Source organism: Sebastes fasciatus, chromosome 1 (genome assembly GCF_043250625.1).
Source record: "Sebastes fasciatus isolate fSebFas1 chromosome 1, fSebFas1.pri, whole genome shotgun sequence".
NCBI classification, from domain to species: domain Eukaryota; kingdom Metazoa; phylum Chordata; class Actinopteri; order Perciformes; family Sebastidae; genus Sebastes; species Sebastes fasciatus.
Genome location: NC_133795.1, coordinates 24,993,083 through 25,016,481, shown reverse-complemented (window position 1 = coordinate 25,016,481; position 23,399 = coordinate 24,993,083). Strand labels below are relative to the sequence as shown.

Below are 23,399 nucleotides of genomic sequence, written 5' to 3'. Positions count from 1 at the left end.
CCACAGTTTATACTGTAGAGCCTTTCGGGGATTCTCCTGTTTATACTGGATTTATACGGAGGCGGAGGAGGAGGTGAGACTGTAAACAACAAGCTAATAAGGAGGCAGCTCTGTTTTGCCTGGTGTGGAAAAATAACAATCGCTTCCTGTGCACCTCACAGCATGAGTTAAAGTACAGTGCTGGGATATCATAATGTTTTTATGTCCCCATCATGTTTGAAAATTAGACAGTAATTACTACGTAATTACTTTTTAATAGGCTGAAGTATATTCTTTCAATTCCGTGTAATTCTAGACGCCATAAAATTTACTCTGTGAATCGTAAAGCGAGGCAGTTTCTGTGCATTTAGAGTGGTTACTTGCAAAAATAGGATTATTTCCAGGGGAAGTCTTAGCTGATAAAGAATCAGTATTTCCATTGTTTAAACACAGAACTTTTCATGGTTCTATAAACTCATAACAAGGCAGAGCTAGATCCATCACCTCTAAGTAATGGGTTTTAAGTATTGACGTGAAAAAGAGAGAAGTATGAGGTACTTTAGGTCAGGATTCGATTTCCCGTTTATTGAAAGCGTGGACTCACTGCACTGCAAAACGCTGTATATAAAATGTACAGGACTCAAAGACTGAGACGGAGGCAACAGACTAAACAGAAAAATCACGTACCCAACTCCTCCGGACCGGACATTAACCACCCGCCGGTGTTTACTACAAAGCCTGGATTGGCCTTGCGGCGTATTGATGCCTGGGAAATGCTCACTTCGTGCTGGGACCAGTGTTCTGGTTTATTGTGGTCATCTCAAGGCTGTGTGGTCTCCACAGAGTTATTTTGGCGGTTTAGGTGGGGGGGTGTTTTCACTCCACCCCGCCAACCGACCCAGTGTGGCACCGTCTCGACTCACACCAGGGCCACCGCTACCTCCCCTCCCAACGTGGGCATCTCCTCTCTGTGAAGTAACAGGCTTAAAGAGCCGTCTGGAATACATTAGTCACAGTTATTAATGAGGTTGTTTTGATTCTGCTCTCCCCTTGTCTTAGCTTTTTTGTTTGTTTTCCACCATGCAAAGTCAGGACGATGTTGAGGATTTTGGCTGAAACTAAAAAACAGACCATGTCAGCTCAGGGGGAGACAGATATAGTTAGATATAGATATAGAGAGTCTTAGAGGAGGAGATCATGGTACAGTGTAAGGCTCTCTTAACCGCAATACATGATGTTATGCACTTGGCAAAGGAGTAGTTTCCTCTCCCCTTACAGTAAGACATGATTGGCTCAGTTTAGGGCTGTCAGTGGCAGATGTCACTTTAACTTATGGATTATGTTCATCAGTGCAGAATTACAGCTGTTTTTAATAGATTTTTTAAAAAACAGCGGCAGGATTTAACTTTTAAGAGATAAGACAAATAGAGCAGCTTCTCATTACTGGGAAATTGAGAATTTAAGGGGGAAAAAAAGTTTTCAGGTTTTAAAACTCTTTTAGGTAACTTATCTGTTCACAATGCTCTCTGAAGTGATGAATGGTCTAGTGGTTTAATTATGAGACGCAAAACTTATCGTCCACTTTGTCAATACTTGTAACCAAGCCATTGAATCAATTAGAATAACAATGCTGACCTAGCAAGATCACGCGAGAATCACAGGATCACATATCACATGAAAATCCATCTTGTCAGGTTTCAAGTAATGGGTTTGTGTGCGGCAAATCAGATCACGGACTAATCAGCGTCCTGTGAGGAGCTACTGCAGCTACGGGCGTGGCTTAGGTGTGTGAGACGACACAGAGAGGCAACTTTTCGAAATGCCTATACATGAACCGGGTGTGACGAATAAACAACAAAAAATGCGAAATACTCGCCTGCGAATATTATATGTCTAGGGCTTTTATTGTGAAAGGTAAGAACGGAAGGAGTGGATCTGGTCTGCGCTGCACAACAATGGGGCTCCTGAAGAGGTTAGCGTAGATCCTGCAATAGCATTAGTTAAATCAGAACTGGAGAGTATTTCTTCACTGAAAGAAGAGCCAAGAACGACACTAAAGGCGATGCTTTCGCTCTTGTCCCGACTGGCTTCGGCAAGAGTTTGATTGACATATTGTTCATCCGATCAGCTGCCAAGGATTTTATGAAAGTGCCTGCCCTTTTCCAAAGAGTTTCCAATGACAGCTTCTCAGATGGTTCAGTGTAAACACACCATCTGGCGCCGCCAGACTGGCTGGTCAGGTTATAACAATGCCCCCAAAACAGATATATCAGATTACTTTGTCTCAATGTAGCACCTTGAAGGATAATGTTATGACATTGACACTGAGCATAATGTGACATTTTCAGCAACCATGAGGGACATCTCAGCTCTCCACAGAGAGAAAACGTCTCACCAGAGAGGACATTTTGGAGCCATCTGCATCTAAAATAAGCAGTCCCGACTCGAGCTGATTCGTTGATGTCTCTCATTCCTTGTACAGCCTTTGATAACTCCTCCTTGCGACCTTCTTACTAAATATAGCAATTCACGTATTGATTTGGGGACGCGGTGCATTTTCACAGCATGCCTCCACCATAATGACCTATTTCAACAGATTGCTTGTAGTTAAGTAGGGTTTTTGTGTGTGTGTGTGTGTGTGTGTGTGCGCGCTCTTTGTGTCGAGGCTGCAGGAGGAGGAAGACACAGCCACATGTTCTGAGCCGAGCCAGACACAACATATCTTGGGTGTGTCGCGTTGGCCGAGAAACCACCATGTATTCATGTTGGCCTCTTGACACATTAAAGCATTATTATTTTTTTTCTTTTTAAATGTTTGTGGATACTCTCAAGGCCGTCAGGAGGTGTTTTTTATCTCAAATCAACTGGGTCTGCAAGCAGCGTGATTAAGTACTGATAATTCACAGTATTGTACCTCACTGCTATTAAAGTGTCGCAACGGGGAGAAGGGCCAACGAAAGCTTGGCAAAACATAGCTTAAAATCCATCTGTGTGTACACCATGCCAGCAGGCATGCTTCCCATTACGGGATGACTGTCTATGATTGAAATCGTAGCACTAATGTGTTTCGTTATCTGTCAGTATAGTGTTGCAAGAGGCACGGGCATCAACAGGATCACTGTTGTGCTACCAGAGGGAGCGCAGATCCAGAAATGCTGGCGTGCTTTATGAAAACAGTCGGATGACATGCCTAAACATCTCGCCATTTATCCGTTTGCCCTTTCCAAAAGAATACAGCTGCCCCGTCAAAGGCGTGCCGCGAGCTGTCTGGCCCTGTCAGTTAACGCCGGAGTATGCAAAAGGAAACAATGCATTAGATACTCAATTTCAATAGAACAATCTTTCATTTAAAACTCATTTCTCTCTTCTATTATGCTCATTTAAGGATTTTGACCTCAATGGAAGTCATTTATCCGGAAGACTTTCTACAGTGGCATTGTCATTCAGCTGGGAGATTCTTATCGTCCACATCACAAAACCCCTGAGAACACAAGTCCTTCCTCCCCTCTTTACCCATTCACCGACCTTCCAGGCACCGCCACAATCGGGCCTTTGTGGGCTCGGCTTGTCTGTCATCTCCCTGGTTCTGTTGATATGGGCCTCGTGCTGAGAGCGTGGTCTCCTCATACACCGCACCAAGCGCTGGCTAATTGAGCTTGTCAAGCCAGAACCTGTTAGTGTGCTGATAAGAAGGTATTTGACCTCTTCGAAGGCCCCTTGTGGTTCCCTACGGAACATGTTCCTTGATAGGTGCTCTATCCAGAAAAGCATAGCAGCCAGAGGAAAGAGCCTAATAAAACATCTCTGTCTATACTTGTTTTTTTATTGCTTCTAATTAAACACCTGGTCTGTTGATACGTAAAAAGTGAATTGGACATGTTAAAGGGAACTTATGAAAACACTTCACTTCAGTGCTTGTGCACATGCATTTGGGCATGTGGAGTACCTACCAACCCACATACTGTGAAACAAGACAGTTTTTTGTGGGCCGTCTAGATCAGAAAACATGCGAGAACTACCTTTGCAAAGGTGCACCATATTTTTCTTCGCAACGCAAAAGTCTGTCACTGAGTGACTGACTGAGTGATGAAGTTAAATGATGGGTCGGCCGAGTGTTGGAGTTTCCTCATTGGCCATTGCTCTTTCAAGATGAAAAGGCGGGAACAGTCCTTTATGCAAATGAGCCCTTCCAGCGCGACGCGTCCGGCTCATGAAATCTGGACCAAGCTGTGAAACTAGGTGATCTAGTTCTAAAATGAAACGAAATTCAGCAGTGGCATAGCCTATTTATCGCTTACAATGTCAGAAGTAGATTTTGGTGGATTGTTTAGATGGAATAACAGAAAGTTTATGAGCAGGCCGCCGTGTTGTTTCCTGTTTGAAACGGGGACCAGTTGAGTGAAGCAGCGTGTCCCTTAGTGTCCTCACCGGACCTGGTGGACATGTACCGCTGGATTTAACATTATAGACATGACTACTGACTATTTGTGTAACAATTTAGCCACAAATTCAAAGACTGACCATACACGGTTCAGCTATATACTCGGTTTTGACCGAGTATTGTTTGAATATTAAAAACTGTTTCACACCAAGCACGGACTTTCGCCCCGAAAAAAAAAATGCACTTGCTAATGTTATATCTTGGTCACGGAACAGGGCTAGCCACAATGTTCACGTTAGCATGACATTTGGGGTCTGAATAGTTTATGTAGTATTCTCTGTTTGGCTAGGTCTTTGTTGTGTGGAGTGGACACAGGCACTATTTGGGCGGAAACTCATTGCGAAAAAGGAACACAGCAACGCTGATAATTTGCACCGGACCCGGTGTGCATAGTCAATGTTCCTGCACCGTGTTTTTTGCATCGCACTGGTGAGAAACAGCTTTAAAGCATGTTAACATGTAATAGTAGAAACCCAAAGTACAAGTATGCACCTGGAAATGAGCATGATATGTCCCCTTTATTTTTAATCGAGCATACAGACACCATATTGACAGAAATGGTAGGGAGGGGTGGGGCAGATTCTTATCATGCCAGTTAGATCTGACATTTATAGTCTGATACACTTATCAAAGGCTGTTGATGCAGTCTAAGGAAAGAGCCCATAAAAATCACAGCGCAGGACTGCAAGTAAGACTTTCCTCATTCTTTAATCAATTGCTTATGTCTCTGGTTAAGGGAGCTGGCAGAGGTCCACAAATCGAAGGTCTTGGATGGATGCCCTTCCCCATTTCCTCATCAAACTTCCATGCAGTGAAGCAAGACTAACTGTGTCCGTGCCCCTCCTCTTTTCTCATTGTCTGCATGCCAGACCTGCTGAAATAGTTTTTTTGCACATCATTTTCCCCCATTTGTTATAATCTGTTTGGAGCAGGAGATGATCAGGGTTTAGGAAACCCGAACCATTAAGACACACATGTTTCACTTAAGTCCTGTCTGGATTTTTTTCCCTCGAAAACCACACCTATCTGGTATTACATTGCAGCCAGGTTAAAACACGTGTAAAGATTTTTTATTTATTTTTTTGCACATGGCATTTCATCCAGGTCTGCTATGGATGGGGATTTTAGTCTGAGTGCAACTGACATGACCCCCACTAGCCTCCCTGGGATAATCCTGCTGCCTCCAGGAACCCAAGACTAATCTGCCAGTCTCCCTCTTGCAAGCCTTCACTCATTCCAAACCGCCTCAACTTCTGTAATACCTCCACAAACATTTGGCAACCATCATGGCCACAAAACGGGCCCTGGTTAGTGTGCGTTTACAGCACAGTGAATGCATACATGTGCATTGAATAGTTCCTATCTGCCCTCCTCTGTTGTAAATTGCAGGTCTACAGAAGGCACACACACACAGATATAATTGTGATGACTCACACGGCTCTCAGCTCATCAGTAAATACTGTCCAGTAGCTACCCCCAGAAAGTAGAGGCTTCTACTCAACCATTATATTTTTACAATGACCTTTTCAGCACCTCGGCATTAACGTCAAAGATAATATGTGCCGGCCTGTGTGGATACGTCAGAAATGCGGTACTGGAATGTGCCAAGGAATGCCAAGGGGAAAGCTATGCCTTTAGGCTAGGTGGGTTGCTTTAAGGTTATATATGTGTGACATGTATGACTCATGAATTTGAGTCATATGTCAAACTGAGAGTGATTGACATGTAGGCATCACCAAAGACTCTCCACCATGTATAAAATATGGATCTAAAACCCCCTCTAGCATGATGTGAGCCAGCATATTAAATGAAGAACAGTTCCCTAACAAGCTGGCAATTGAAACAACAAGTTTAAATATACTGTGGTTCAAACCACCAAGCTATCAGCAGGGGTGGGACAAAAGAAACAGTTCAAACTGTCAAGTCAGTTTACTACAAGAATTTATTCATTTAGGCTTCAACTGTAAAATAGCTTTACAACATCCCATTAAGGCGTTAAGTTAATCTTTTTGTAGGCCTAGTAGGAAAAAAGAAAATCTAAGTTATACAGAAAAATAAACCGTTGCTTCCTCCCTCCCTCAAATCCCAGTTGGTGTGGTCCAGATTGCCAACACCTGGTGGAACATGAGGCAACACTCCAAAACTGAAAGTGATTAGAAATCAGTGCAAACAAGCAACCAGAAAAGATACTAAGGCACTGTCTACACGGGTACATATATTTTAAAAACGGATATTTTCCTCTACATTTTGGCCTCTTGTCCACACGCAGACAGAGTTTTGGGTCACAAAAACAGATATTTTTGAGAACACATTCTATAGTGTGGATTTAAAAAAAAATCTCATCTTTGTGTGGACGTGTAAAACGGAGTGTTTGGGAAACGATAACATCCTCTCCTTATTTTGCACATGTCCATAGTGCTTTGTGTAATGAGCCTGCACCAGAAACAATAACAAAGATGGCGGACTACCAGCTTTTTTATGTTTTGTTAGCACTGCTCGGACTAATTACTTCTTTACATTTGAAAAATGATCCAGGAAGCCAAAGGCAGAGCACACATTAAAAATGTCGAATGGTGATTGAATGTGCTTTTGGGCGATTGAAGGCGAGGATTTGGAGCAATACATGGACATAAACCTGAGTGACCTCCCTTTCATCATTAATGCATGTAAAGAGACAGTTGATGACAGCAGAGTGATGACAGTCATGAAGTTCGACCAGGAATCACAGCCCCCAAACCAACAATGACTGTTATCGAACTGACTGTAATGAAGCTGAAGGAAAGGGAGAGAGAAGACTGGTAACAAAATTCCTTGACCCTTAACTTGTGACCTCACTTGTGGTGACATGTAAATATTACGGTGAGCGTTTGGGGTCAATTTTGCATTTCATAGTGGACAGAGATATTTTGTTAAACAAAGGTCGTGTGGACAGATTTTATTTTATTTTTTTTAAACGAAGGGGAAAATATCAGTTTTTGAAATTCTAAATAAAGATCCAACCTATCCAAAATTTAGCAGGTAACGTTACATAACCAAAAGACCTGTAGCTCATTCACACTCTTGCTATGGGCGGACACTGTGTGGGGAGATGAGGACACATCTTTATTTACCCTCCAATCATCACTTTTTCTCTCATTAATCACCTCTAAGCTTAATCCTCTGGAAATATTACATATTTTGCTCAACTTTAGAAAGATATTAACACCCTCCTGCCTCTCTATTTTTAATATTCTGTGGAATAGAAACTGAATAAATAACATTTATTTGCGATTCTATAAAGCCTTTGGAACTTTATCATAGCGATGAACCGTCTTCAGCAGTAGAGGATAATTTATGACTCATGTCAGTGCTTTGCATGTCTGAATCAATACTTTGAATTTGTTTGTAAGGAGCGTCCAGAGAGAAATTACCTTGCTGCACACAAAGCAATATCTATAGAGCGGCCATTTTTGGTGCAAACCATCCTAACAAGGGGAGAAGAGTTGGAATATATTGGGCAAAACTCAGCAGCAAATGGAGTTGCCAAGGTAACAGAGGGCTTTGCCTATCTCTCCCCCCCAACCCCCTCGTGCCCTAGCACTGGCCCGGTCCCTCTCTGTGTGAGCTGGGTACTTAATTTCCCTGACCCCCTGGGTCTGGACTGAACAGCCTCCATTGATTAGGACAAATGGAAGGGAGAGCGGCCAGTCCAGCCCCTCCTTCATCAGGGTTAAGGATGTAGTCATAGAGGAGGAGGAGAGGACGCAGAGCGGGAGGATGAATAGCTCAGGGATCCCTTGTTTTAGATGAATCAATGACATATTTAAAGGCTAATTAGTCGATCTATTCGCTTACTATAAATTTGTCGGGGCCACCACCTCACTCCGCAGCCATGATTGGGCTATTTAATGTATTCCACATCTAAATAGCAGCCATTAAAGCCTTCAAATGAATCTCCTCCCAACAATACCGGCCTTTTCAGGCGCAGGTGTAATGGTGCAGGGAAGTGGTTTTGTGTGTGTGTGTGTGTGTGTGTGTGCAATTGTGTGATTTAATCCCTTGAGGTTGCATCTTTGAGTCTTGATATCAGGTGAAATCCGGTTTTGGTGGTTTTAAGTCTTTTCGTTGCATGTCACGGCTTGAATGAGCTTATTATCCATCTGACAAGCAAGCCTGATTCAGGTCACATGATCAGAGAATGTACTACTGCCTGGGTGGCACAATTTCAGCTAGTTTCATTCAGAGCTAGTGCTCACAAAATATGGCACAGTTGTGGGACAATTAATGAAAATAATGTTTTATTTTTATAAAAAAAAAAATTCACACTTTTTTTCATACTTAAGTAATGTGATTCCTAACTTAAAGGCCGCGTTCTATTAGGCCTACTATGACGTAGGTTACTGAAGTAAGCTAATTGAAGCTAATCAATAAGGTCATGGATAATGTGAATACTAACACTAGCTGAGTCAAAGTTAGCTATGTTAAGTTTGGAAATAACTGAAAGGGTTAGTACAATTTTGTTGTAGTGGGGTTGTATGTTTACCCCGTGTTCTGCAAGGTGTAATTACTGCTTTTGTGAATAGAGTCTGGTGGCTTTGAAGAGAGCGATATAACGGCTTCAATAGAGTGCTTCACGGATGACGTATTTTTGTAGGCCAACCAGTAAGTTAGCATCGCCCTGCTTCCCTCGACAAAAAGCCAATGGGATTTTTCCATTGGGTTTCGGATTATTGCAGAAAATAAGCTCTGTGGCGAACAGCACTTTTATGATTTTGGAACGAACTACACAACAGGAGGGACTCATTCCAGTAGCCCTCTATTCCCCCGTTGGAAAGGGCTGTCTGACGGCGAGGTAAAGCGGCTATGGATGGGAGCAGCAGAAAAACACATTTTAGCCACCTACAAAAAATCAATCAGTTAAAGTGTACGCTATATTGAAAATATTTTCACAGCTTTACCTGACCATCAGACAGCCTTTTCCGATGGGCAACTGAAGCTGTTATATGGCTGTTTTCAATACCACCAGACCAGACTCCATTCACAAAAACAAGTCATTTTACCTCTCAGAACACAGGAGTTGCCGGTCTACCGCTGCATCCATCGATTAGTTTGGATAACGTGGCATCCACAGCAGTACATTGCTTAGCTTTATGGACACGCCCTTTAAGTGTTTGTGTGCGTGTGTGCAAGTATACTTGCAAGCATGTGTGTGTGTTTCTTGGATGCAAGCATGCAGCGCATTACAGCTGTTGTTTTTTTTCTCCCTCTTGTAGATCAAATGGATAATAGAATTCACTCAGACTCCCTGCTGCCTCATTAAATGCTTGTGGTCAGAAGAATTGATATAATCTTTAATAAACACACTCCAGGGTGAGATGGCTGCAGATATAAAAATCCATCCTATCAACGTGATACTCACTAAGGGTGCTTTGTTTGAGGTGTGTTTGTATATGTGCATTGGAGGGGTTACCCAGGGACAGTGACAGGATCCAGCACCAGCTGCTCCTTGCAATGCCACCCCCACTTCTTCTTCTTCTTCTTCTTCTTCTTCTCCCTTCCTTCCTCCCTCCCCCTCCTCCTACACCCCCCTTTTCCTGTGACACCCCTCTTGTCCCTACTGACTGGACAACATGCAGCCCCCTTTATGCCACCTGTCCATCAGCTATACGCTGCACCTTAGGGAGCCTCTGTCGCCGAGCCCGGAGCTGCAACTCGATGCCTTTGTTTGGACTCTGGTAAAGCCCCCCCCCGCCTCTTTCCCTTCCCTTCCCCTCTCTCCTCTCTTTCTCTCTCACTCTTGCTCTCATGTGCTGTCCTTTACAAATACAGACACACAGAAAGGCACACACATACAGAGTAGTGATTGCCTCTGTCAGCTATTTCCTACATCTGCCTCTAGGCACAAAGGACCCCCCTCCCACCACCTCCACCGCCACTGCCACTACCACCACCGCTCTCCCTGCTTGCCTCTCACCTGTATCGGCCAAGATGCCAGCCACAAGAGCTGTTGTGTCGGGCAGCAAATGCCGGCTGTTGAACCAGATAGGCGAGATTGAAATCAGCATGAAGCTGATGATATTTTACAAATTCCAGCAAGCTCTAAAAACAGTGAGGCTGAACTTTAACGGGTTGTTTATTTCACGGTCCGGGCAGCGTAATTCATCCTGTATTGCTTCTTATCTCTGCCAGGACAATTATGTGAACTGTAGACCAATATGTCTTCAGCAGGTCACTGAGGTTATTTACCCTCCATTCGTCCCACTTCTCTCTCTTCCTCTACCTTTTTCCACCCTCCACCTCATCTCATCCTCCACCCAGTCCCACTGTCATCAGCAGTCTGAGGCTGTGATCAGGGCTGTAAGGTCCGGGTGCAGCCTGCGGAACGGAGCGGGGAAGCTGCCTTACATGGCAATGGCTCCTGTTGCCCTAGCAACTGGCTGTCCTTGAGAGAAGGGCACATTTGGGGGTTTCGGGAGGCCGAGGCACTGACAGCCCTCCCCAGTCAAAACTCACAAAGTAGTTCAGACACATCGATCTGAGTGTCAGGGAGAGAACATACAGTAAACACAGTCTTAAAATAAATGTTTGAATCATAGGCTTAGAGAGAGTATGAGTGATGTGGAATGTGTGCGAGCGACTGTCCGCAGGGGGGGGAAATTGGATGTTTTTCAAGGGATGAACTCATCATTGCACTCTGTGTACAATCTTGTCATATAGGTGGGGTGGGTGTTTGCGGGGATGCTGTGCTATTCAGTGCATCCTGCGGTGCAGCAGGTGATCTGTTCCCATGAGCGCGAGGGTGGGTGGGTGGAGGCTGCCCGCATTCTTTTGTTTAGCTCAACAATGACAGCTTAACACTCTTGATATCTGATCGCTCCCGAGTCTCCTCATTTCCTACCTGTTTCAAATTCGAAAACGCCCATTCAGGCTTTGCTGTACATGAAAAGACAGGTGTATTTCTTTACCCCAGCTACTCCTTCCCACCATGAGGAACATTGTAGCCCTGCAGTAAAAGCACAATAACTGACACTTGGTGTCACATGACAGTGAAAGTTCAGTGCTTTTATCTTGCATACAATGTTAAATAAGGCCACGCTGCCTTTGTTTGGTGGAGAAGAACTTTATGCAATAACTTCCGAAAAGACAGATGAGCTGGTGGTGGGTGGTGGACGGTGAAACAGAAGCTTAGACTGTTATTGTGTAAACAGATTTTAAGACGCAACATGCGATGTGATGTGGTTTAATCAAGCAGTCCCAAATTAGGGCCCACAAGGCAATTAATTCTTAATCGTTACACAAAATTATTGAGCTGAATTAATTTGAATTAGGCTATTTTGTAACCACTGAACACCATGCATACAGTGCATCCGCTAATTCCCGCCCTTGTGCAAGCAGCCGCAGAATTGGACTGAATTAATTACCACTTCTGAGCACAGATTACGGAGGACCACGCCATAATTTCAAATTACGTACCATCATCCACATAAAGTGACATTTTCCCCAGCCCTGGTAATGATCGCTCATTACAAATAATGGGATACAATGTAGCTATAGGCCCAATGTGATGCGGATCCCGAATGCTGACAAGCCACCTTAAATGGAGATTAATGCCGACAAAGAGACCGGCCTCCTGCCACACCCCGGCCATCTGCAGCCCAGTGTACCGAAGGGGTCCACCAGCAACCTGATTGGACCCCTGCATCCTCCGGAGAGCAAGCTGTCAAGTGATCTGCCTGCATGAAATGACCCTTTCCGCTTTATTCCCCACAACCGCCCACCAGCCTTGTTCATATTCCTGCCCTGTGCGTGTATGCGTTGGCTCGGATGCCTGTAATTTCACCATTCCACATTTGTGCCTCTTTTTTTCCCCCTGTGCTTGAAAAAAAGTGGGAAAAGAAGAAAAAAAAAAAGAGAGCAGTGAAAATTCCAGACGTTATTACTGTGCTGCATGCATGGCTCCAGTGATACTCTCCTTTCATCTCGGTTTCCTCCTCTATTGACAGATGGTAGTTATCAGACAGTATGGAAATACTGTGGTTAAGATAGTTTTCACTGATTTTTTTTTTTCCCTTTGGTATTTATGACCTGATGATCATCATGGGAGCGTTGTGGTATTGAACAGAGGGCCACTCTGCCAGCGTTGTTTGAATCAAGGAGCTAACCTTTGCCACATGGGAATGACGCACTATCTCCAGGCAGCCTGAGTGTTCGGGAAGTGGTTGGTGCACCGTATGCGTACTTCAGTGTACTAAAACACACCATGATGTGTGACTGAAGTGATTCACTTATTAGTCGATCAACAATACAGTCATTGATTAATCGTTTAAGGCATTTATCAGGCAAAAAATGCTAAACGTACATCACTTCCGGCTTCTCAAACATGAAGATTTGCTGCTGTTTGCTGTTTTAAGTCATTGTTAACTGAATCTCATTGGGTTTTGGTCTGTTGGTCGAACAAAACAAGCAGTTTGAAGATGTCATGTTTAGCTTTGGGAAACTATAATGGGCATTTTTCTCTATTTTCTGATACCTTTAAAGACTAAAGATTAGGCCTAATCAAAACCTAATTGTCGGATTAAAGTTACTATGAAGAACTTTTAACTATGAAACAGTCTCAATTTATAACTGATGCCTCTATATCTGTGGTTCTCAACCAGGGGTCTTTGAGGGAATACCAAGGGGTCCCCTGGTATGTGAATACGAGTCATAAGAGTGACTATTCTGAACATAGGTTTCACTTCCTCCATGATTATTTCCTCAACTGTAGTTAACAACTATAGAAGTCTAGTCTTAATCATATCTAGCAACAAAAATTATTTTAGATGGAGGTTCCTAAAGTGAAATCTTATCAAATGGGTGTCAGTGACCTTATATGGAGCAATTTAGGGGTCCTTGACATGAAAAAAGGTTGAGGACCACTGCTTTATATGACCTACATAAGTAAACGAGAGCATCAGTGAGAAGATTGGCTATTTCTATATAGTTATTCTTAATGCTCGTCATCGGTGCCACCGGGTCGGAATCTGCGTCCAGCGGGGCCTCCAGCCAGATCCGGCTTCGCTGCCGCCGAGATCCGGTGGGAGGTGGAGAGCTCCGCGCCCGGCAGCGCTCCTCCTCTGGCCAGCTTTGCCTTGCTGCTCTGCCAATCCACACAGGGAGCCAACATTGACACCACACTGCAGGAGACCCAGGCTGTTTTGCTAAGCCCGCTGAAGGGAAGGGAGGCACGGGAGAACCAGAACCAGGACTGCACGGTGCAGACTGTCAGACCCTGCTGCAGTAAAATGAGAGGTTTTCTAAAGGGAATGGTGCTCGGAAACACTACCGCTTTTGTCCACACGGACCGCCAAAATCGACACAAAATTAAAGTTCCTCGTAGTAGTTTTAATTGATGAGGGTAAAATATTGTTGCTTGCAGCCTTAGTTGCATACATGTATGTATACTGTACAATATGTGTGTACAATATTATGGGCTACAATTTCACAGTATATCTATGCCATGTGGCTCGCTGGTGTTATTTCTGGCCAGCGTGAAGGAGATAATGAGTAATAAGGTCAGTTAGTGGGAAATTAATTTACACCAGTTGTTACATGACTAATATTGTATTTTTAGCTGCTACTGACATTCTGACCAGCGCTCCACACTTCTTTTTGTCCTTGTAAATACCAAACCTTGTGATGGTGAGCCTTGTATATGTGCCACATATATGGAGGTTAAGCCCCCTGCTGTATGAGCTGAAATTGTCCTCTGGCCAGTGGCCAGATGAGGTTTATTAGCAGCTTTCTTCTTTACGGTCTCTGCTTATTTATGTGTTGATGTATATGTATCGGAAGAAGATGGAATTAAATGAGCTCTGGGTGTGTGTGTGTTTGTGTGTATGACGTGTGTGGTGCAATGCCCTGTGCGTTTTTGGGAGTCTTGTTTGTGTGTGAGCCCCGAGGACCCGGCGCCCTCAGAGCTCATTTCCCAGGTGTCCCACATTTCCAGTTAATCTGCTGCTCACTTTGGCTCCTAATCTGTCTCAGAGGAGCCTGCTGAGGGAAGGTTGTGGGGTGGGGGGACTGGGGATGTGAGCTCTGTGACAACTGCAGAGGAGATGCAGCTTAGAGCAAAAATGCTGAGGGACACAGAGGGAAAAGTCACTTCCCAATCATGTCCCTGTCCTCCCATACCGCATGATACACAAGCCCCTCACTGTACAGGAACACACATTCACACGGTGACGCACAGGTTGGCATGAACGTTATAAAATGTCTGGATTAGTAAGCATGTGTATGAAGTGTTCGAGGCTCTTAAACAGATCATTTTTGTGAAAAGCCAACTTCTGGGCGAGTCTGTGAGTCTTTCAGAGTTCATTTTGGGCATTTCTCCCAGCTGGAAGTCTGAGCTTTGCCACTAAAGTTAATGGAGTAAAGAATGGAACCTAATCATTAAAATAACTGCTTGCAATGTTTTTCCTTTCATTGGGTAAGACCATGAAAGTGGCTGCATCCTTTTTTTAGTTACTTATTACAGTGATTTGCTAAATGCAGCGGTGCTGCCCTCAAACTTTAACGCATTCTTAGTTAGAAATGTTGAACATTTGCTAGAAAATAACCCATTTGAACGACCCTGTGTTCTTCTTGAGTTTCGAGAGTAGCCTGATTTACACCTCGTAGGTCACCAGTGGTCACCCTCGCTCGCTGGCACTGTCCTGGCGTATGGTGCGAGGAGCCACGCCGAGTCCCAGACCTGTTAATTGCACCAGACATGGAAACCTAGAGGGAGAAATTAATATCTCATTTGTGTGCCAGTGCGTGTGTGTGGGGTGAAGCAAATGCCAGTTGTCTAATAGCTTTCACACAAGCCTGATTGAATTAGATGGCGAGGAGGACCGCTGTCCTAATTGAATTGCGGGGACCCTGTGTTGCAAACAGTGCTAGCTTGTGTTCCCTATGGAAGTGCTGAGGCAGAGGAGGGGGGGTTGGCTTGTCCTCGCTCCCAGGAAACAGACACACAACTCGTGGCTGCTCTCCTCCGGTTAATCTGTGGCCACGACTGTCGTTTCACAAGGTTACGCTCTACTTAGATGTGACCAGTTCAAAGGCTGACGGCCTGTAGTTGTGGTCGCAGGACGGTAGAGGTAATTTGAAAGCAACGGCCAAAAAAAGCCAACAGGTTGTCTTAATGTAATTTTCTCCTCAGAAGAACAGTGGTCTGTCTTGTTAAAAGGAACACATCTCTTTAGGATAGCCTCTGATCTGTCCCTGCAGTGGTTCACATAAATAGTTTTTTTACAGGCGGCACCGAAGCAAACAGAGGCCCGAACTTGTACACTGTAGCGGCCTCTTTGGTCACAATGGAATACAGGGAAATACCCTGCATCCGCGCTCACACACACACACACAATCCCTCTGACGCTGGCCGTTTTCACCGCTTTCAGCACTTTTTCCTGCTGTGCTCACAAAACCTAGCACCTCTGATTTTTTTTTTTTTTTTTACCCCTCCAGCCTTTTCTCTTTCACACCCTGAACACCACACACACACACACACACACACGCACGCACGCACGCACGCACACACACACACACACCGTGCCTGTCTTTGTCTCCATCGTCTCTTCTTTAATGGTGTGTTCATTAAATAAAACCATTTTGGGGGGAGGGTGGATTCGATCCTGAAAAGGGGGACCAGGGGAAACAGGGAAGAGGGTTGTTGTTGCTGTGATGCCCCAGACTGCTGGACAAAGAGTCTCTCTGTCGGGCGGTGTAGACGAGAGATGGTTGGGTTATTTTTTTTTTCCTCCTTTTACTCAATAGGTGTGGCCTCAGGCTGGATTACCTGGTATCAGCCAGCTGATTGTCTGGTTGCGATCGCACGGCGTCCAACACTGCCCGGGCGGCCATGATGGAAATGTCAAATGCCCCGTCTTTGTTTGGCCTCTCTCTATGTGCCGTGTGTGTGTGTGTGTGTGTGTGTGTGTGTGCTGATTTGGTCCGAGGAGCCAGAATCACAGGGAGTGTTTCCAGCAATAGCTGGTCACGGCGGCATCGGCACCGAAAAACAACACTCCCTGCCTCTCTGTCTGCTTTCTTCTCTCTCTTTGTTTGTTCCTCTTCTCACATTTACAGTCGCACATGCTTCGCAGGATTCAGATGGTTTTAGCTGCAGGTCTCTCGTCTTCAATGCGCTATAAATCTCCCCCGGCTGTAATATTCAGGAAACCTTTGAAACAACCAGCAAATTACCTGCTGTAAAAACTGACTAGCACCCTTGCGCGACTGACTTGCCTCTCACAGCTCTCGCAGTGCTATTTTTATTCCAGCTAAACCTCTAATTAAAGCCTTCATGTCACTATATATTATTAAAAGTCATAAACATAGACAGACACAAGCAGCTGGGGGTTTGGAATGCGTGTGGGGGAGGTATAGACGATTATTCAGATTGGGTTTTAAGTGTTAGATTAAAGTACTTGGTTTTTAAATGATCAAACACTGAATACAAAACTATCTCACCCTGCTGGCAGAAGTTTTCATTTGTTTTTCAAATATAAGATTCAAGAGTGGATATGCCTGCAGTGTTTCTGGAACCAATTTTGAGGTGATCTGGACCTTTTGACATGACTACTACTAAATTGAGTCTGAAGTGTTTATAAATTCCCTTAAAGCTGTTTCCTGTGTGGCCTTTATTCTTGACTTATTGCCACATTTCATTGTCTGTCCCAGTTCCAGAATCCACGTCCGCCAGTCCCCAGAGACGTGATGGCAAAACGTGGCATGTTTGCTTGATGATATTAATGATATTAATAGCGGTGTGCGTGTGTTTCTTCTAAGTATAGGAAGCAGGAACAACAGAGGAGCTGTTGTCAATGAATATTCTCGCAGTAATTAACTCTTCTTGCCAGAAGGATATCTGAAGTGAGAGGAAACATCCAAAAAAACAGCCTTTAGCTCTCGCATGTTGAGCAAGAGTGCCAGGATGGTGATCAAACAGCTCAACAGCAGCAATCTGGGAAGGCAGGGAGGTAGGGAATTAAAGCTCTGATCTGTTTTTTAATCACTGCTCTCCACGTCTCCGCTCCTCTGCATCCGACACCAGACAACTTTGCAACTCTTAAAATCTGTCATCCGGGTTTAAAGTGGAAATTCCCCAAATATTTCCCCAAAGTAATGACCGTGGCGGCAGGGCAGAGAGGCATGCCAAGACATATAATATGGTGTTCTCTTGGACTGGATGGTTCTTACAAATACTTATTTTTTTCATGGATTGTTTTAACTTTCTGATGTACCAGACGATGTCACAAAGGGTAATACAACAAATGCCCAAAAAAGGTTAGACTTTTACTGGTAAATACTTGAATGCCAATGCTGTTTACTTTTCTGTAATGAATTCTGTACTTGAGCCCAACTCATCTGGACACATGTTAGACAAAACAAATCACCAAGCTATATACTTAAGGAAACTGAGATTACATGAACAGCTGTATATATGTTTTGGTTGAAAGTGAAAATTATCATCTTTTTTTTGTTAAAAGACATTCAAGGATTTTTCATTTGGCTTTTTCAAACTTTAACATGTAGATAAACCCCAAGTAATAATACAACAATGGAAAGATATCGGTGGGATTTGACCCTTTATACAAGCAGTTCCCAACCTATTTTCCTTGAAGCCCCCCCTACTTGTATCTAAGAAAAGCTGAGCCCCCTCCCCATATTTTCTGACATCATCACCCAAAATGTACAAATCCTTGAACAAAACCCTCAATTTGAATGAGGTGTTTCAGTGTATTAAATGAGGTAGTGTTTTTTAAATTAAATCAACTTTCTTTAATGAATATAACTCGTCAGCTAAACGCCAACAAATATGAATATTTTGTTAGATAAAAATGGAATTTTGGAAATGATTACATCTATCGTTTTCCAATAAATTTCGATTTTGGACTTGGACTTGAACAACACTGGAGATATTGGAAATATTTGATCACGGGAGTCAGAAACAATCTTACGTAGCCACCTCTAGAGTCTAATTCTACAAATAGTATAATACTAATAATATTAGTGTAGCCGTATCTATATCTGCAACTGAGCAGAACATGGCCTACTAAATAGCAAAAAATATATCTATTAAAATAGTTTTATATGCAGACTTTTGTATAAATTATCCAGTCAGTGTGCTATTATGATTTTAGTTGTAGTTTTGACAACCTCAGACCAGACAAATCCTGGCGCACCCCAGATAATCTTTGGCGCCCCTCTAAGGGGGTCCCGGACCCCGGGTTGGGAACCACAGCTTATATTTAAAGATGCTAAATTCGAAATTCAGAACATTTCTATTGCTTCCACACGGCTCTCAACATGGCGACAGCTGAGCTTGCAGCTCACAGCTAACGGTGCTAACAGTGCAAACAACGGAAACAGTGCTGACAGTGCTAACAGTGTTAACCTGAGGGTGAACCAAAGGGTTGGTGCTAAGCTTCTGCGACGACACCGTCGGTCAGGATGGCGTTATCAGCTGTAACCGCCGTATGAGAGCAGTGGATATCGTATCGCACCATTAAGGATTTTTTTAACTGTTTATAAACAGCATGAGAATTTTCACAAAGTGTAGTGAAGATTGTCTAAAATTGTCCAAATCTGGAAAGATATGTAGTAAACTATTCAACAGTTTGACCTAAACAGACGATTGAATATAAAAACACATTAATAAGCTTTGAATATTTTTACATCAAATGAACCAGACTTGCAGACAATGAAATTATGTCTTTGGATGTTTGGTGCGTGGTGGGAAAAAATTTGCATTACCCACCAGTGTGCCATCCAACAATTACCACAGCATATTTAAACACAAACGCTGTGGTAGCAAGGCATCATGGGGCTTTATAAGCGCTAATCAATTTTTATTCATTCACTTTCGTCCCCATGCAGATTATAAAGTCATTGTTGTGATTGTTATACACAGCCTGCATACTGTTGCAGCACATACATTCACTGTGTGGGCAGAGTAACACGCTGAATTCCTTGGCTGAAACACAGCCATTCCCCACCTCTCCCCTCTTTGTTCCTCATCTTTACACTTCTCCTCTCTCAGTACCTCTTTATGCTGCTTCCTTTGGTGTTGCTCCTCGGAGCGCCGCGCTCCCATAGACCTCACTGGTGCCGCAGAGGTTCGATCCCAATTCCCCACATAGCTGTTGCCCGGGCCTCATTCACAGAGCCCGTTGACTGGCAGTGTGAATGTCCAGGCCTCATGTTTCGCCCTGTACCCAAAACCCTTTCCCCCCCGCCCCCCCTCCATCAATCATAGAAGAAGAAAAACATGTCAAAGCTAATACTTTGCGAGGAGATCTTTAAGATTACTGCAGTTTTATTTTGGAATAACTCTGCCACTGATTTTTGTGATACTATATAACACACTGCTTTGTACACCTTTACATTTTGCATAAATAGAAGTAACACTTAAAATGTGTTCCTGTTTCGAAGCTCACATTCGCCTAAATGTCAACTCTTCATTTTCTTGTGCTGAAGTCAAAGATGTTTGACATAATGTGCATTTAATGAAACAGCTTCTCTTTTAGGCAAACTGTAATAGTGAAGCTGTTTTCACCAGTCTCAAGAAATATGGTTTGGCCGATCATATTGAACCACTGAACAGAGAGAGAGAGAGAGAGAGAGACTAATATAATTTACAAAACTGCAGAAACTGTCCATTGCTTTCTGTTTTAAATAAGTGTCTGCACATTTTTTGAATCATAATGGCCAAATTTAAAAGGTGATGGCGCTGAGTAATGTACTCTGAGTTACAAAGGGGGAAAGAGCATTAATCCGTGGCCTGTAGGGTCTCTGAGCACAGCGATGTGTCTGTGTAATATAAACATTGGGATTGGACCGAGATTAATTCTGCTTTGTGATTTGGCCTCCTTTAAATGGGAGTTGCAGCTGCAGATGTTTCCATATTCCAGATGCTACAGTTGACTTGTAATTGCCCGTACAGCCTCAGAATGAAATAGAGTCTGTATTTTTATTACTTTACGATGTAGAAAACTGCAGTCGTGTTATAGTACGTTTTTAGAAATATGTAGAAAATGGGGGGAGACTGTTGAGACAATTGTCAAAATCAGCTTTGATAGATTTTTAAAAAAACTATTCCTACGAACCAGCCAGCTTTAACTTAACAATAATAAAAACTAGGGCTGTCAATTGATTAAAATATTGAATTGCGATTAAACATATGATTGTCCATAGTTAATCGCAACTTAATCGCAATTTTTTTATCTGTTCAAAATGTACCTTAAAGGGAGATTTGTCAAGTATGTAATACTCTTATCAGCATGGGAGTGGACAAATATGCTGCTTTATGCAAACATATGTACATGTTTATTATTGGAAATCAATAAACAACACAGAACAATGGCAAATATTGTCCAGAAACCCTCACAGGTACTGCATTTAACATAAGAAATATGCTCAAATCATAACATTGCAAACTGAAGCCCAACAGGCAACAACAGCTGTCAGTTTGTCAGTGTGCTGACTTGACTATGAGTTGCCAAAGTTTAGCGTAAGTTTGGAGCATTATTTAGCCTCCTTCCTGACAAGCTAGTATGACATGGTTGGTACCAATGGATTCCTTTGATTCTTTGGAATTTCTAGTGTCATATGATACCAGTATCTTTACTCTTGCTTTAAGCTTTGAGCCCGCTTCAATCTAAAAATCACAAGTTGCATTAATGCATTAAAGAAATTAGTGGCGTTAAAACGAATTTGCGTTAACGCGTTAGTATCACGTTAACTTTGTCAGTAAATTGGTGGAAAGCTGCTTTATTTTGTTTCCTTTCATCGGACTCAATACGTTATTGTGGTTTTTACACTGCTACTAAAGAAAAACAACAGCGCTGAAAAGACTTGAGGGGTTTTAACTTCAGATATGCAGCGTGTCCCGTGTGTGAATTTTTCATGTTACTGTACTTCCAACACCTCTGTCTCAGCACCTCTGTATTTTCTCCTTTATCGGCGGGGCAGGTGGGAGCTGGATTACCTCGAGCAAAACTGTAGCTGCTTTGGCCCAAGATAGAAAAAAAAAAAGCTCTTGACAGGGTGCAGGTGCAAATGCTGAAAAACAGGTTACTTTTTTTGGCAGTGAATGTTTAGGCGGTGTGTGACTCAGGAGAGGATGAGGGGATTTCACTGACAGCTATGTTAGTTTGTTTATCCCCGCAATGACGGATGCTTATGGCAAACAGATTGACCCTGTATACAGCCTGTTATTCACAGGCAGATGCACATACAGAATTTTATGTCAGCCGCAGTGTGCGACTTCATCATCGTCTCTATCATGAATGTAACTTTCCTCCCACGTTTCCACAGAGAGGCCCTTTAAAAGGGCTCTTAACAGAAAGCAGGGCACTTCCCCAGATTTCTCAGGCAACTAGAGCATGGTGAATAATTCAAAGCAAAGTTACAACATGTCGCCATGTTGCCATATCTGCAATGAGTTGCCTCACATGCGAAGCTTCCCTGGTGTGTATTTATATGTCGGGTTGCCCTGATGTGTATATTTATGTTGGTCTGTGTTGTTTGGGTTGTTATGAATTCTGGTCACTCGATGGCTCCTCTTGTAACGCAACATGTAATCAGATATCTGTTAAAGGTCCAGTAGGTCGAAGTAAAGCACTTCAATTAATGTGGAAGAAATATGAAATAATGGAAAGAAGCTCAAACTTTACATTTCTTTCTCTTTTCCAGATACTGATACTGTAAATATATACAGGCTACTACATTTAACCTGCCGTCTATTGTATGGTTAACACACTTTCAGTGCCGAAACAATTAGACATGTGACAGTAATTTATTACTCAATTGACAAGAGTTTAACAGAAAATTTCTCAGTTTTATATTTGTATTAATTAATAATTATCTTTGGGTTGTGGATTGTTGCTCAAAAAATAAATAAATGGGAAACAACACCTAGAGTTCTGACTAATTGTGACTAGGGCTGTGTATTGGCTAGAATCTGGTGATATGATACGTATCATGATACAGGGGTTACAATTCAATATATTGCGATACTGTAAACAAAGTGATATGTTACGATTTTTAAAATCTTATTTTAGGAAAACTTTCACTGTATAAGGAACACACCACTAAATGCATAAAATCTGAGTAAAAATGTTTACTTTATTTATGCAACATCACAGCACTACTTTGAGAGGGTGCATATCTTTGCAAATGAAATTAAATATTGACTGAGTTAATCTTTGCATATAAACTAATAATTAATTTGTAATTAATTACAAATCGATTTAGTGTTTTGGAGAATCAATATAGTGTCGCGAAACATAATAATGCTACTCGATATTTTCTGACACCCAGGATTGTGACATTTTTGCATGATCTTCTGAAATGTTCAGACCTAAAATTAATTAACAAAAAAAATACAATTAAATGTTCCTGCTGCTGTCACACTATGAATGTTTATATAACAATTATATAATATGAATCTATTGTATAAATATTATATAATAATGTGTTTGTTTTTCATTTGATCAAAATCAGATGGTGAAATTCTCGTACATGCTTTCACAACATCTAGAATAGATTACTGTAAGACAGCAACAAAAGGTCTCCGACTGGTCCAGAACGCAGCTGTGTTGGATCATATAACAACGGTACTGATGTTTCTGCATTGACTACCAGTTCCTTCTTACCTATAAGGCTTTAACTGGACCAGCTCCCTCATATATCTCCAGCCTTATTTCCCCATATACTCCTTTACGTTCCCTTAATGCCGGTTTCTTAACCATTCCTCGGTTTTAATAAGAACTCTTTTGGTGGTCGAGCCTTTGCTCACCGAGCTCCACTTCTCTGGAATAATCTCCCACTGCACATTCGGGAGTCTGTTGATACTCACAACACATCTTTTCTTTCTGTTCACTATGGGCTCTCCTATTTTCACTGGCTGGGAACCCAAATCACTGTTTTACCCCGAAAAGTAGGCTTGCTACTTTATACTTTATATGTTACG

General features: G+C 42.7%; 1 protein-coding gene across 5 annotated transcripts in view; it reads left to right on the top strand.

The window, feature by feature from the left end:
- Window positions 1–23,399, top strand: part of ephb2b (eph receptor B2b) — a 159,642-nt gene that overhangs the window by 89,152 nt on the left and 47,091 nt on the right. The gene's annotated exons all lie outside the window — the stretch shown is intronic.